Raw genomic sequence first — 11,218 nt, 5'->3', positions numbered from 1 at the left:
AATATCTGGATTAAAGATATGTCTTCCCACCTTAAAATCTAGAATAAAAGTAGATCTTTCTGATTTAAATTAAGCAAAAATTTCTCAGTAGTGTGTTTAGTTAATTTCAGATGCAATCAAGTTGACAACTAAGACAACCACCATCACCGGTGGTTTTAATGAAAAATGCCCCATGGGCTGATGCATTTGAACATTTGGTTCTGTTGGTTTTGTTTGTTTGTTTTTTGGTTTGTTTGTTTGTTTGGTTGGTTGTTTCTTTTATTTTTATTTTTTTTTTTGAGACAAAAATCTAATTTTATAGTCTGGGTGTCCTAGAACTCAATATGTACATCAATCTGCCCTCAGAAGCACAGAGATGCACCTTCCCTCTGCCTCTGCCTCTGCCTCTCTGCCTCTGCCTCTGCCTCTGCCTCTGCCTCTGCCTCTCTACCTCTGCCTCTCCTCTGCCTCTCCTCTGTCTCTGCCTCTCTTCTGCCTCTGCCTCTCCTCTGCCTCTTAAATTCTGGGATTAAAGCAGTGTGCCACTGCCAGGCAAATATCTGGTTCTTAGTCTGCAGCACTGTTTGGAGAGAGGTTATTGAGAGGCAAAACCTTGCTGGGGGAAGTGTGCAGCTGGGGCAGGCTTTGAGAAGTTATATTCTTTCCCTACTTTCAGTTTATTCTCTCTGCTTTGAGTTTATGGCTGGGGAAGTGATTTCTTGCCCTCCTGTTCCTGACGCTATGCCTGCTACTTGTTGCTATGCATCCCCATCAAGATTGACTCTTATTCCTTTGGAACTTTAAGCTAAATAAATGCTTCTATAAGTTGCAGTTGGTAAATGTATTTTTATACTAGCAACAGAAAGGTAATTAATTCAAACATGAGGGACTTTTTTATTTACTTGGGCTTTCTTAGGATCTTCCATTCATCTTTGCTAGTTTTCAGTTACTTAGTCACATAATCACAGACATCTGACCCTACAGACAGCTTGAATTTTCTATCAGAAGGTGGTGTAGTAATTAGGAGGGTGTCATCTAGAATACTTATTCAAAAACTACTGAAAGATAAGATATGGAAAAGTGTTCGGGCTAGATAATTGTATTCATTTTCTTTATTTTGAGTTAATTATGCTAATATATTGCAGTTATCACTTTCTATTATATTTTCATATAACATTTTTTTCCAATGCATTAAAGAACTTTAGCTATCAAAATATAAATAATTTTATGTAAAAATCTACCGACAATAACATTGGGCAATGTTTTATATATTTTCTCTCTGATTTTGAAAATATGTGTTTTATGTTCTTATGCTGTTACAACATTTATTTTACATCTGTTTTTTTAATTTAAAAATGCATATTGAGCAACAAAGAAAATAGTCACATGAAATTATGACAAAAATGACCTTATGAAACTATTTAGGAATCAGGTCATTCTGTACCATCTGTGTAAAAAATCAATAACTTTCTGGGCAGCAATGGTTTCGTTACCATATTGAAAAGGAGAAAAATGAACCACAACATTCTCAGTTTCCTGTTAAAGACATGATTTTTGTGCATCAGGGTCACAGCAAAAGCGAAGATGGCACATGCAATTGAATAATTTGAAGACTATTTAATCAAGGGCAGAGAATAGGTAAAGCACATTGGACAGTGCAGTACCCTGAGGCTTATAAAAACAGCTTTTAACAGCTGTGTTGTAGAAATTGCCTGGCAGGAAATAAAACCTTAAGCAAAATACAGTTAGCCTGGAATGATTCCGGAAGGAAGAAGTCCGTTTTCATGTCCTGACCTCATTCCTCTGTTTGCCTCTAATTTTCTAATGTTGACCATGTGAGGAACTCAATAAAAGCTTTAAAAACACAGGAACACAGGATAAAGAGTGCAATCGAAAAGTAAGTTAAGGTTTCCAGCTCAGCTCTCAATCTAATATTTCTTTGTCTTTTATGTAAATATAAACTTGGGAAGGTAACAAAACATTTCAAGTCTGAGAATTCCTACGCTTGAAATAAGATTTTAAATATATACAATTGTAAACTGTTTTAAATCTCTTGAGCCTAAACATTAAGAAAAACAAACTATCAACAACAAAAAACCCTTGACAGTGAAATTAACATATTTTTAAGTTGCATCACAATTTAAAGACTTCGTTTTATTCCTGTGTTTTAAATGGTTTTATGATGAGTACTTATTCCTGGTTGTATACCTAAACTTTGGTATTAAAGGTTCTGCACCAACTTTAGTTATTGATTCTTTTCCTTGGTTTTTAGAATTTTAAATTGCACTTAAGACATTTTTATTTTATGTGTATATTGATAGGTTATCTTTCTTCCTGCTGGTGAAATGAGCTAGATCAAGGCAAGTTAGAAGAATGTAAGTGCAGGTTTATTGGGAGTAGCTCTCAGCAGGTTCACTGGTCCCAAAGAATGGAGCCAGAGAAGTGTCAGGCAGGGGAAATAGGAAAGTGTGTTCACAGAGAGAGGAAAAAAGAAAACAGAGAGAGAGAGAGAGAAAGAGACAGAGAAAAAGAGAGAGGGGAGAGAGAGAATGAAGAAAGAACAAGAAGAGAGGCGGGAACCAAAATGTCTAGATTGTATAGTGAAGAGCCCTTGGGAGAAGTGAAGCCCTGCCCCTTGGCAGGAGAGTTCAGAGAAGAAGGCAGGGTGTGCCAGCCAAACCCTGCAGCAGGTAGGGACCAAGGGATCCTGGGAGAATCTGGAGATAAGGTGCACCTTGATACAAAAGACACCTTAGCTGCCTGTCTATGATCTGAAGCCCAACATATATGTGTGTGGTTATTTGTCTGTACATGCATTCAGGTGCCTGTGGAAGCCAGGAAAGACTGGCCAATGGCACCAAAACCTAAGGTGGGCTGAGGAACCAGGAAAGGAATGCTGATAGCTACTAGCACCTGCCAGGCTCCAGGAATGCACCTGATAAGAAAGTTGTGTGGCCCCCTAAACTAAGGACATACTAACAGTGTAAGAAATATCATACATGAGTCTTTCCTGTAAAATACTCCAAAACTTGTGTTGAAGACAAGTAATTAAGGTCTTTTCACTCCTCCCCCATCTCCCATCTTGGAAACCATGCAAATGTTTTAATCCTTCTCATCCTGTAAAACCTACTTATATACAGACCTACCATTGCATCCTAAGAATTCAATGGCTTGGTACAGTGACCCTTTTCTCTTTAGAACAGTGACTCCTTCCCTCCTCCTCCATTTCCTATGCATCAATTCTTTTCATACTATCCAACTGAATAAGACTGTGAAGTTGACCCTCACCAATTGGGAAGGCACATTGTCACAACTTTTCTTGCACTAAAAACCAAATGCACATCCTCTTGTCTGGGTCTGTTCACTCTTACATCAAGTCTAGCCTCCAGATCAAAAGGAAAGTCTGCAGACATTTTAGCTGGAATGGTAGTCTCTTTTTGACCTTGAAAGAGATTATTTTTAACAACAATACCATCTGCAGCTGCTGGGACCAGAAAGCTCCAAATAAGGGAGTCTAAAAGATAGTTTCATTAGGTCTCATTATCTCAGGAAACTCACTTCCATTTCCTCCCTGAGAAGAACATCTGCCCCTGATAAGGCCCCATCAACCTTCAACTGCAATGAAAACTTTGAGACTGCAAGGGAACAGACCCAAAGAAAGAATTTTCCACCCCAATAACTCACACTGACTTTAAAACCCCAATTCCCCTCTGTTGTGTGCCCACATCAGCCCTCATTGTACTTATTAAAGGACAATATGATCCTGTTTGAAAGTCCATTTATTCTTTCTTTTATTTTCATCTTGCTTTGAGCAGTCCTGATCCAGCCAGAAAAGAGCATAAGATCCCTGGAGCTGGCTCTAAGGAGGGTTGTAAGCCACCCAATGTAGGTTCCAGGAACTTGACCCAAGTCCTCTGCAAAACCAGCAAGTGGTCTTAATAGTAAACCATTTTTCTAGTCCCATGTTTTCCTTTCTATTGAAATTTTTTTTGAATTTGACTCTTTCGTTATACTTCATTTTGTTTTATGTATAAAAGCTTTCACCTATCTCTAGCCTTGATAATATATAGCTATTCAAGTTACAATAACTTATCATTTTATTACATTAAAACCACTAATTCTGATTTATAACCAGATACTTTTACTTAACAGGAAATTCATAAAGACAATGAATGGGAAACTAATACTGATTAAACACTTGGGTCAAGTGAGTTTGAATTAGTCTTTTTACTTACATTATTTTGTTCAAACTTATGCAACTCTTATAATGAATAAATGTTGCATTATGGTTTAACCAAAGCAAACCAAGATATAAATGTAATTAATTTTAGGTCACACTACGAACAGTAAACCATATTCATCTCATTGCAAGAGTGAAAGCTTTCCTGAAACACACAGAATGACTCTGCCATTCTCCATGTTCTACTGAAGTTTTTATCACACATTTGGAAGTGTTATTATAACAGCACATGAGCATCTGTGTTATGGTTGGATCTCAAATCTAAAGCACAGCATCTGGAGGCAGGCATGACAAAGTGACCTTGTTTATTAAGTGGACATTTCCTCTGTAACAATGCATTTTTGAAATTTAAACGATCCAAGTCAGCACTCATAATAAAATACACAAAAGACGATGTTTATGTTTCTCCTGATTTCTCCTGTTGGCATAATGCAGGATTAAGCCTTAAGCTTGTTGGTTCATTGGGAGACAAAAGAAGCAAGCAGTGGCATCTAAAGAGCTGTGCTTTCCAATGCTAATCTGATGCAAAGATGAAGATGATGTTTGGGGGGGTGGGATATTTTGTATGTGTTGTGGAGAAATAGGGTGTTTTGAAACAATTCTGCTAATAGAATCAGTAGAAATAAAACAAAATATTCTCTATAGTATCAGAAAGTTAACAGGTAACCACAGTGTAAAGAAAGGAAAACAGACTGAAATAAATACTGTGTTTTTAATCCCTTTCCTTATTTACCAGTTTATGCCACATACAGCTGAGAAAACCAAGCCATTGAACAAAATTGACTCTTTGAGTAGAATGTCTGACTCTATACAGACAAGGGGAGACAAATATTACAGATTAAGACACCCTAAAGAACAGAAGCCTAAAGTAAGACTCAGGACATATAACAAGTATTCTGAAAGTGTCACAATCCATGAGATAACTCACATAAAGGATAGCAAACAACTTTAAACCATCTCAAAATAGTGAATTACTTTTTTCTATCCAAATTTCTTCAAATAATTTTTTTTAAAAATGCCTTTTTTTTGGGGGGGTAGATTAAATGTGCACAAACCTCCATTACTTTATTATGCTTTAAAACTGTAATTTGAGTGTGTTAATCCCAAAGATATGAAGAGAAAGACCATTGACCAAAATTATCATGGTCAAATTAATTTAAAAAGCAGTTAATAAACAGAAACATTATTCCACTTGTGTGCACAGGATGCCACCCTCTAACATAGAGTTTAAGAAGTCAATGTTAGAAGTGAGGAAGACAAGGCTTGTAGAGCTCAAGGGTAGGGAGTTTCCAAATGGGGGATTTGGCAGGTAAAACTGGTGGAGTTACAGGAGCTGAATGTAAGCATGACAAGTTAGTAATAGTGACCTATTGAAACGAAGAAGTGGTTGCAAGGTGGGCATAAAAGGTAGTCATAATCACAAAGTAGTCATAATCACAAGTAGTTACACCATGTAACAACCTTTTGAAACAAAGATAGGATTGGAGGATGATTATAAGCAACTTTTTGAAACAAAGGCATGGTTACTATTTTCTGGTACAGGCAGTACCATTTTTTAGTTGAGGTTACAAGTGGAGCATAGGCCAAAACTTGAGAAACAGAGGTTTATTCACAAACAGGAATAAAACAGTATGTTTTTACTATAAGAAGGTTTTTAAGTCTATGATTGAGGCAGGCTAGCTCATCAGTTGGTTCTTTGTTTATTTGTATGTGTGTGTTTTTCTTTGAGCCCAAGAAGGAAAAAAAAAAAAAAAAACATTAAATGAAAATATGTAAAACAAATAGGTAGAAAAGACACTAAAATTATCACATGAAGACTTAAAACAAATGAGGTTAATACAGCCCAATAAAATGGAAAATGACACCTGAAACTGGAATATATAAAATAAAATATAAAGGAAAATCTAGTAGAGATGAATAAATAAATAAAGATTAATGAACTAGGGAAATATAATGGTAAGAAATAGAGTAGACACTACGGAAAGCATATGGAGATACAACAGTTTGGAGATTCCAGAAGCATGAGGAAGAGACAGAGTAGTGAATTCTTTCCAAAAGTGACTTTATTTACCACCTCAGAAATTCAAGAATTTTTTTGAAATACAAGCAAGATAGGATAAAATGCTAAGCATTTGTATATCCCTTTAAAACTGCTACAAACCCAAATCAATCTTTTTTTAAGAAAATGTTTTTTCTTTTTTTTTATTATTAATTACACTTTATTCATTTTATATCCCCCCATAAGCCCCTCCCTCCTCCCCTCCCGATCCCACCCTACCTCCCCTTTCTTATGCATGCTCCTCCCCACATCCACTGATAGGGGAGGTCCTCCTTTCCTTCCTTCTGATCTTAGTCTATCAGATCACATCAGGAATGGCTGCATTGTCTTCTTCTGTGGCCTGGTAAGGCTGCTCCCCCCTCAGGGGGAGGTGATCAAAGAGTAGGCTAATCAATTTATGTCAGAGGCAGTCCCTCTTCCCATTACTATGGAACCCACTTGGACACTGAACAGCCATGGGCTACATCTGTGCAGGGGTTCTAGGTTATCTCCATGAATAGTCCTTGGTTGGAGTATGAGTTTTTGGGAAGTTCCCTGTGTTCAAATTTTCTTCTTCTGTTGCTCTCCTTGTGGAGTTCCTGTCCTCCCCAGCTCTTGCTATTTCCCACTTCTTACATAAAATTCCATTCACTCTGCCCGCCAGTTGTCCATCAGGCTCAGCGTCTGTTTTGATAGTCTGCAGGGCAGAGGCTTTCAGATGCCCTGTGTGGCAGGTTCCTAGGTTGTTTCCTGTTTTCTTCTTCTGGCTTTCAGAGGCCCTCTGTAGCAGGGTCCTAGGTTGTTTCCTGTTTTCTTCTTCTTCTGATGTCCATCCTCTTTACCATTCAGGATGGGGATTGAGCGTTTTAGTTAGGGTCCTCTCTTTTGCTTAGTTTGTTTAGATGTACCGATTTTAGTGGGTTTATCCTATGTTGTATGTTTATATGAGTGAGTATATACCATGTGTATCTTTTTGCTTCTGGGACAACTTGCTCAGGATGATCCTTTCCAGGTCCCACCATTTATCTGCAAATTTAATGATTTCCTTATTTTTTGTTGCTGAGTAATACTCCATTGTATAGATGTACCACAATTTCTGCATCCATTCTTCAGTTGAGGGGCATCTGGGCTGTTTCAAGTGGATCAAAGACCTCAACATAAAACCAGACACATTAAATCAGCTAGAAAAAAAAGTACCTAGAACTCATTGGTACAAGAGAGAACTTCCTGAACAGAACACCAACAGCACAGGCTCTAAGAGCAACAATCAATAAATGGGACCTCATGAAACTGAAAAGCTTCTGTAAAGCAAAGGATACTGTCATCAAAACAAAGCAACTGCCTACAGATTGGGAAAGAATCTTCACCAACCCTTTATCTGACAGAGGACTCATATCCAGTATATATAAAGAACTAAAGAAGCTGAAAAGCAGCAAACCAAGTAATCCACTTAAAAAATGGGGAACAGATCTAAAGAGAGAATTCTCTGTAGAGGAATATCGAATGGCAGAGAAACATTTAAAGAAATGCTCAATCTCATTAGCGATTAGGGAAATACAAATCAAAACAAGCCTGAGATATCACCTTACACCCATCAGAATGGCCAAGATGAAAAACTCAAGTGACAACACATGCTGGAGAGGTTGTGGAGAAAGGGGAACCCTCCTCCACTGCTGGTGGGAATGTAAACTTGTACAACCACTCTGGAAATCAATCTGGCGCTTTCTCAGACAACTAGGAATAGCGCTTCCTTAAGATCCAGCCATACCACTCCTAGGCATATATCCAAAAGAGGCTCAAGTACACAATAAGGACATTTGCTCAACCATGTTTGTAGCTGCTTTATTTGTAATAGCAAGAAAAAACTTTTTAATTGGGAATTTTTGTTTCATATATTGTGATCATGCTCCCCTCCTCCATTTTTTTTTTCTAGAGACTCCCACATCCCTAATCACCTATTTTTTTCCTCTCTCTTAAAAAAAAATCAAACAAGGGCTGGAGAGACATTAATAGCACTGACTGTTCTTCCAGAGGTCCTGAGTTCAATTCCCAGCAGCCACATGGTGGCTCACAACCATCTATAGTATTATCTGATGCCCTCTACTGTCACGCAGGTGCATATGGAGATAGAGCACTCACATACACAAAATCAATAAATAAGTCTTTAGAAATAATCAAACAAAAACAAAAATTAAACAACAAAAACCCAACAAATGCACAAATGAAATGTGGGTTTCCAAGACAGATAAGGGATAAGAGAGCATTGTAAGGACCCCATTCTCAGCTGTGTTACCTTCTAGAGTATAGCACGAAGTTAAGAGAGTGAAAACAACATAGTCAGAGAGGACACCAGAGCCTGGCAGCACCAGTCAGTGCTGCCTCTCAGTTGACATCATTTACCATAGGTATCTTTATTCTCATTGTCACGACAATTTCTAATAAAACCAAAAGAAAGCTAACAACGGCCCACATTCTGGAACCAGGTTTCTTGGAGCTCCCTGACCCTGCACCCAACTTCAATGAGTCAGCAATAATGGCCCCACCATCACTAATGGCCAATACCACAAGTTTCTACCCTTGCCACCATTGCTGTATTTTCCCTATGTGCATGCTCCACACCCTTTCTATAATGCCTGTTATAAAATCAAGCCTGCTCTCTGTCCCTGCTCAGGAGCAGTCATTTTTGTGTCCCACCTCCCTAATAACTCTCTCAGGTGAGGTTTTGTTCATGGAGTAAGATTTTGGTATTCTTTGGCCCTCCATCTCCAAGATACCTCCTTTCCCCCTGAACCCTATCAAAAGCCAAGGGCACAATAAGTGAAATCATACAACTAGTTAAGAAAGACAAGATTTTTAAGGATACCAGTTATCCATAAGTTAGGGTATAGTTTTAATCTAACCCAAACAAAACTAAGTGTTCTTTATAAAAATCAATCCAATTATTCCAGAGTAAATCCCCTGTGCAAAATGTCTAGCGTGACCATGTTAATTTTAAAGAACAAAAAGAAGGTAAATTAACAGCTTTCATAGAAGAAATAAGCAATTAAATAAAAATTGTGAGAATGAGATTTTACTTCAAGAAACGGAAAATTTTCTTTAAATGTCAAGTTCCAGAAACAGCCTACATAAACATTAGATTTCTGATAAATAAAAAACTCAAAACTGTGGGAAATAGATGGTTTTTCTAACAATGTTGTACCAGTTAGCATTCATTTGTTGTGATAAACAACATGTCTAAAAGTAATCTGGGAAGGTGTCTTAATTAAGGTTTCTATTGCTGCAATAAAAACACCATGACCACAAAGCAAGTTGGGGAGGAGAGGGTTTATTCAGCTTGCTCTTCCACATTGCTGTTCATCACCAAAGGAGATTAGGGCAGGAACTCAAACAGGGCAGAAACCTGGAGACAGGAGCTGATGCAGAGGCCATGGAGGAGTGCTGCTTACTGGCGTATTTCCTATGGCTTGCTCAGCTTGCTTTCTAATAGAACTCAGGACATCAGCCAAGGAATGGCACCATCCACCATGAGCTGAGCCTTTCCCCGTTGATCACTAATTGAGAAAACATCTTGCAGCTGGATCTCCTGGAGGCATTTTTCCAACTGAGACTCCTTCCTCTCTGATGACTGTAACTTGTGTCAAGTTGACACACAAATCCATCCAGTACAGCCGGAGAGGGTTTGTTTTTCTTTTTTTCTTTCAGTTTACAGTCCATCATGAAGGGAAGTCAGCACAGGAACTCAAGGCAGGAGCTCAGATGCAGAAAGCGAAGCAGATACCATGGAGTAATGCTGCTTACTAGCTTATTCTCCATGACTTTCTAGGTATGCTTTGTTATGCAACATAATATCAACTGCCTAGATATGGTACCAGCTAACACAGGCCAGGGCCTCTCATAGCAGTTATTAGTCAAGAAAATGTCCAACAGACTTGCCTACAGCTTGCTCTGATGGAAGTTTCTTTTCAATTGAAATTCCCTCTTTCCAGATGGTCGTAGTTATTACTGTTACTATGTTGAAGGTTGGTCTGATGCATGTTACTGGTCCTCAGGATCGGGGTTCACCTGTCCTTGTTATGTAAACATACCTGATTGGCTGATTAATCATCCTATACCTGGGCAAGACAGAATGAGGTAGGTGTGCTAAGGTTCCTGGGCTTTTGAGGACAGGAAAATCACAAGAAACAGATAGACAGGAAGAGAGGAAGAAGGAGATGTCATGATGGGTTAGCATGGAGGAGAAACCACTTGAGCTGGGATGTAGGACTCCTATAATGGTGTGAAAAGGCCCAGATGAAGAAAACAGAGAAGTAACCTGGGATTATGGATAGAAGGTAGACCAGATGAGGATGATTAAAGCAGATGGCAGTGGATGGAGTCTGGGAAATGGATGGTGAAGGTTGAGGCAGCGTTGGTGGAATATCTGCCTGGCCCAAGGTTAATAGGGAAATTATAAAATCTAACAGTGTCTGTGTTGTGTTATTTGTGGTAGTTGGTTACATAATACCTCCATGATAATCTTAGGGCTGATAATAAAGATTACGTAGCCTAACACTCATTTTTATTTACTACAACATTACTGTCATTGTTTTATTTCGAGACAGGGTTTCTCTGTATAACAGCCTTGTTTGTCCTGAAACTTACTTTGTAGACCAGGCTGTCCTCATACTCATAGCTATCTACCTGCCACTGCCTCTTGAGTGCTGAAATTAAAAGAGTATGGCACCACGCTCTGTTTGATTTCTTATTGTATATTTACAAGTATTTTGCCTGCATGTATGTAAGTGTATCTTGTTCATGCAGTGTCTTAGAAAAAAAGCTGGAGCTATATAGAGTAGTGAACCACCAAGCTGGTTCTGGAAACTGAATCTGGGTCCTGTTCATAGGCCATAAGAGGTCTTATCTCCTGGGTCACCTCTCCAGTCCCAGATTTTCTAGCTTTGAAAACAAAGCACACCAAGGTT

The sequence above is a fragment of the Psammomys obesus genome, unplaced genomic scaffold, assembly GCF_907164565.1.
Source record: "Psammomys obesus unplaced genomic scaffold, mPsaObe1.curated_primary_1811, whole genome shotgun sequence".
In the NCBI taxonomy this organism is placed as follows: domain Eukaryota; kingdom Metazoa; phylum Chordata; class Mammalia; order Rodentia; family Muridae; genus Psammomys; species Psammomys obesus.
The sequence above is the reverse complement of the archived record's forward strand: the minus strand, read 5'-3'. Positions refer to the sequence as shown.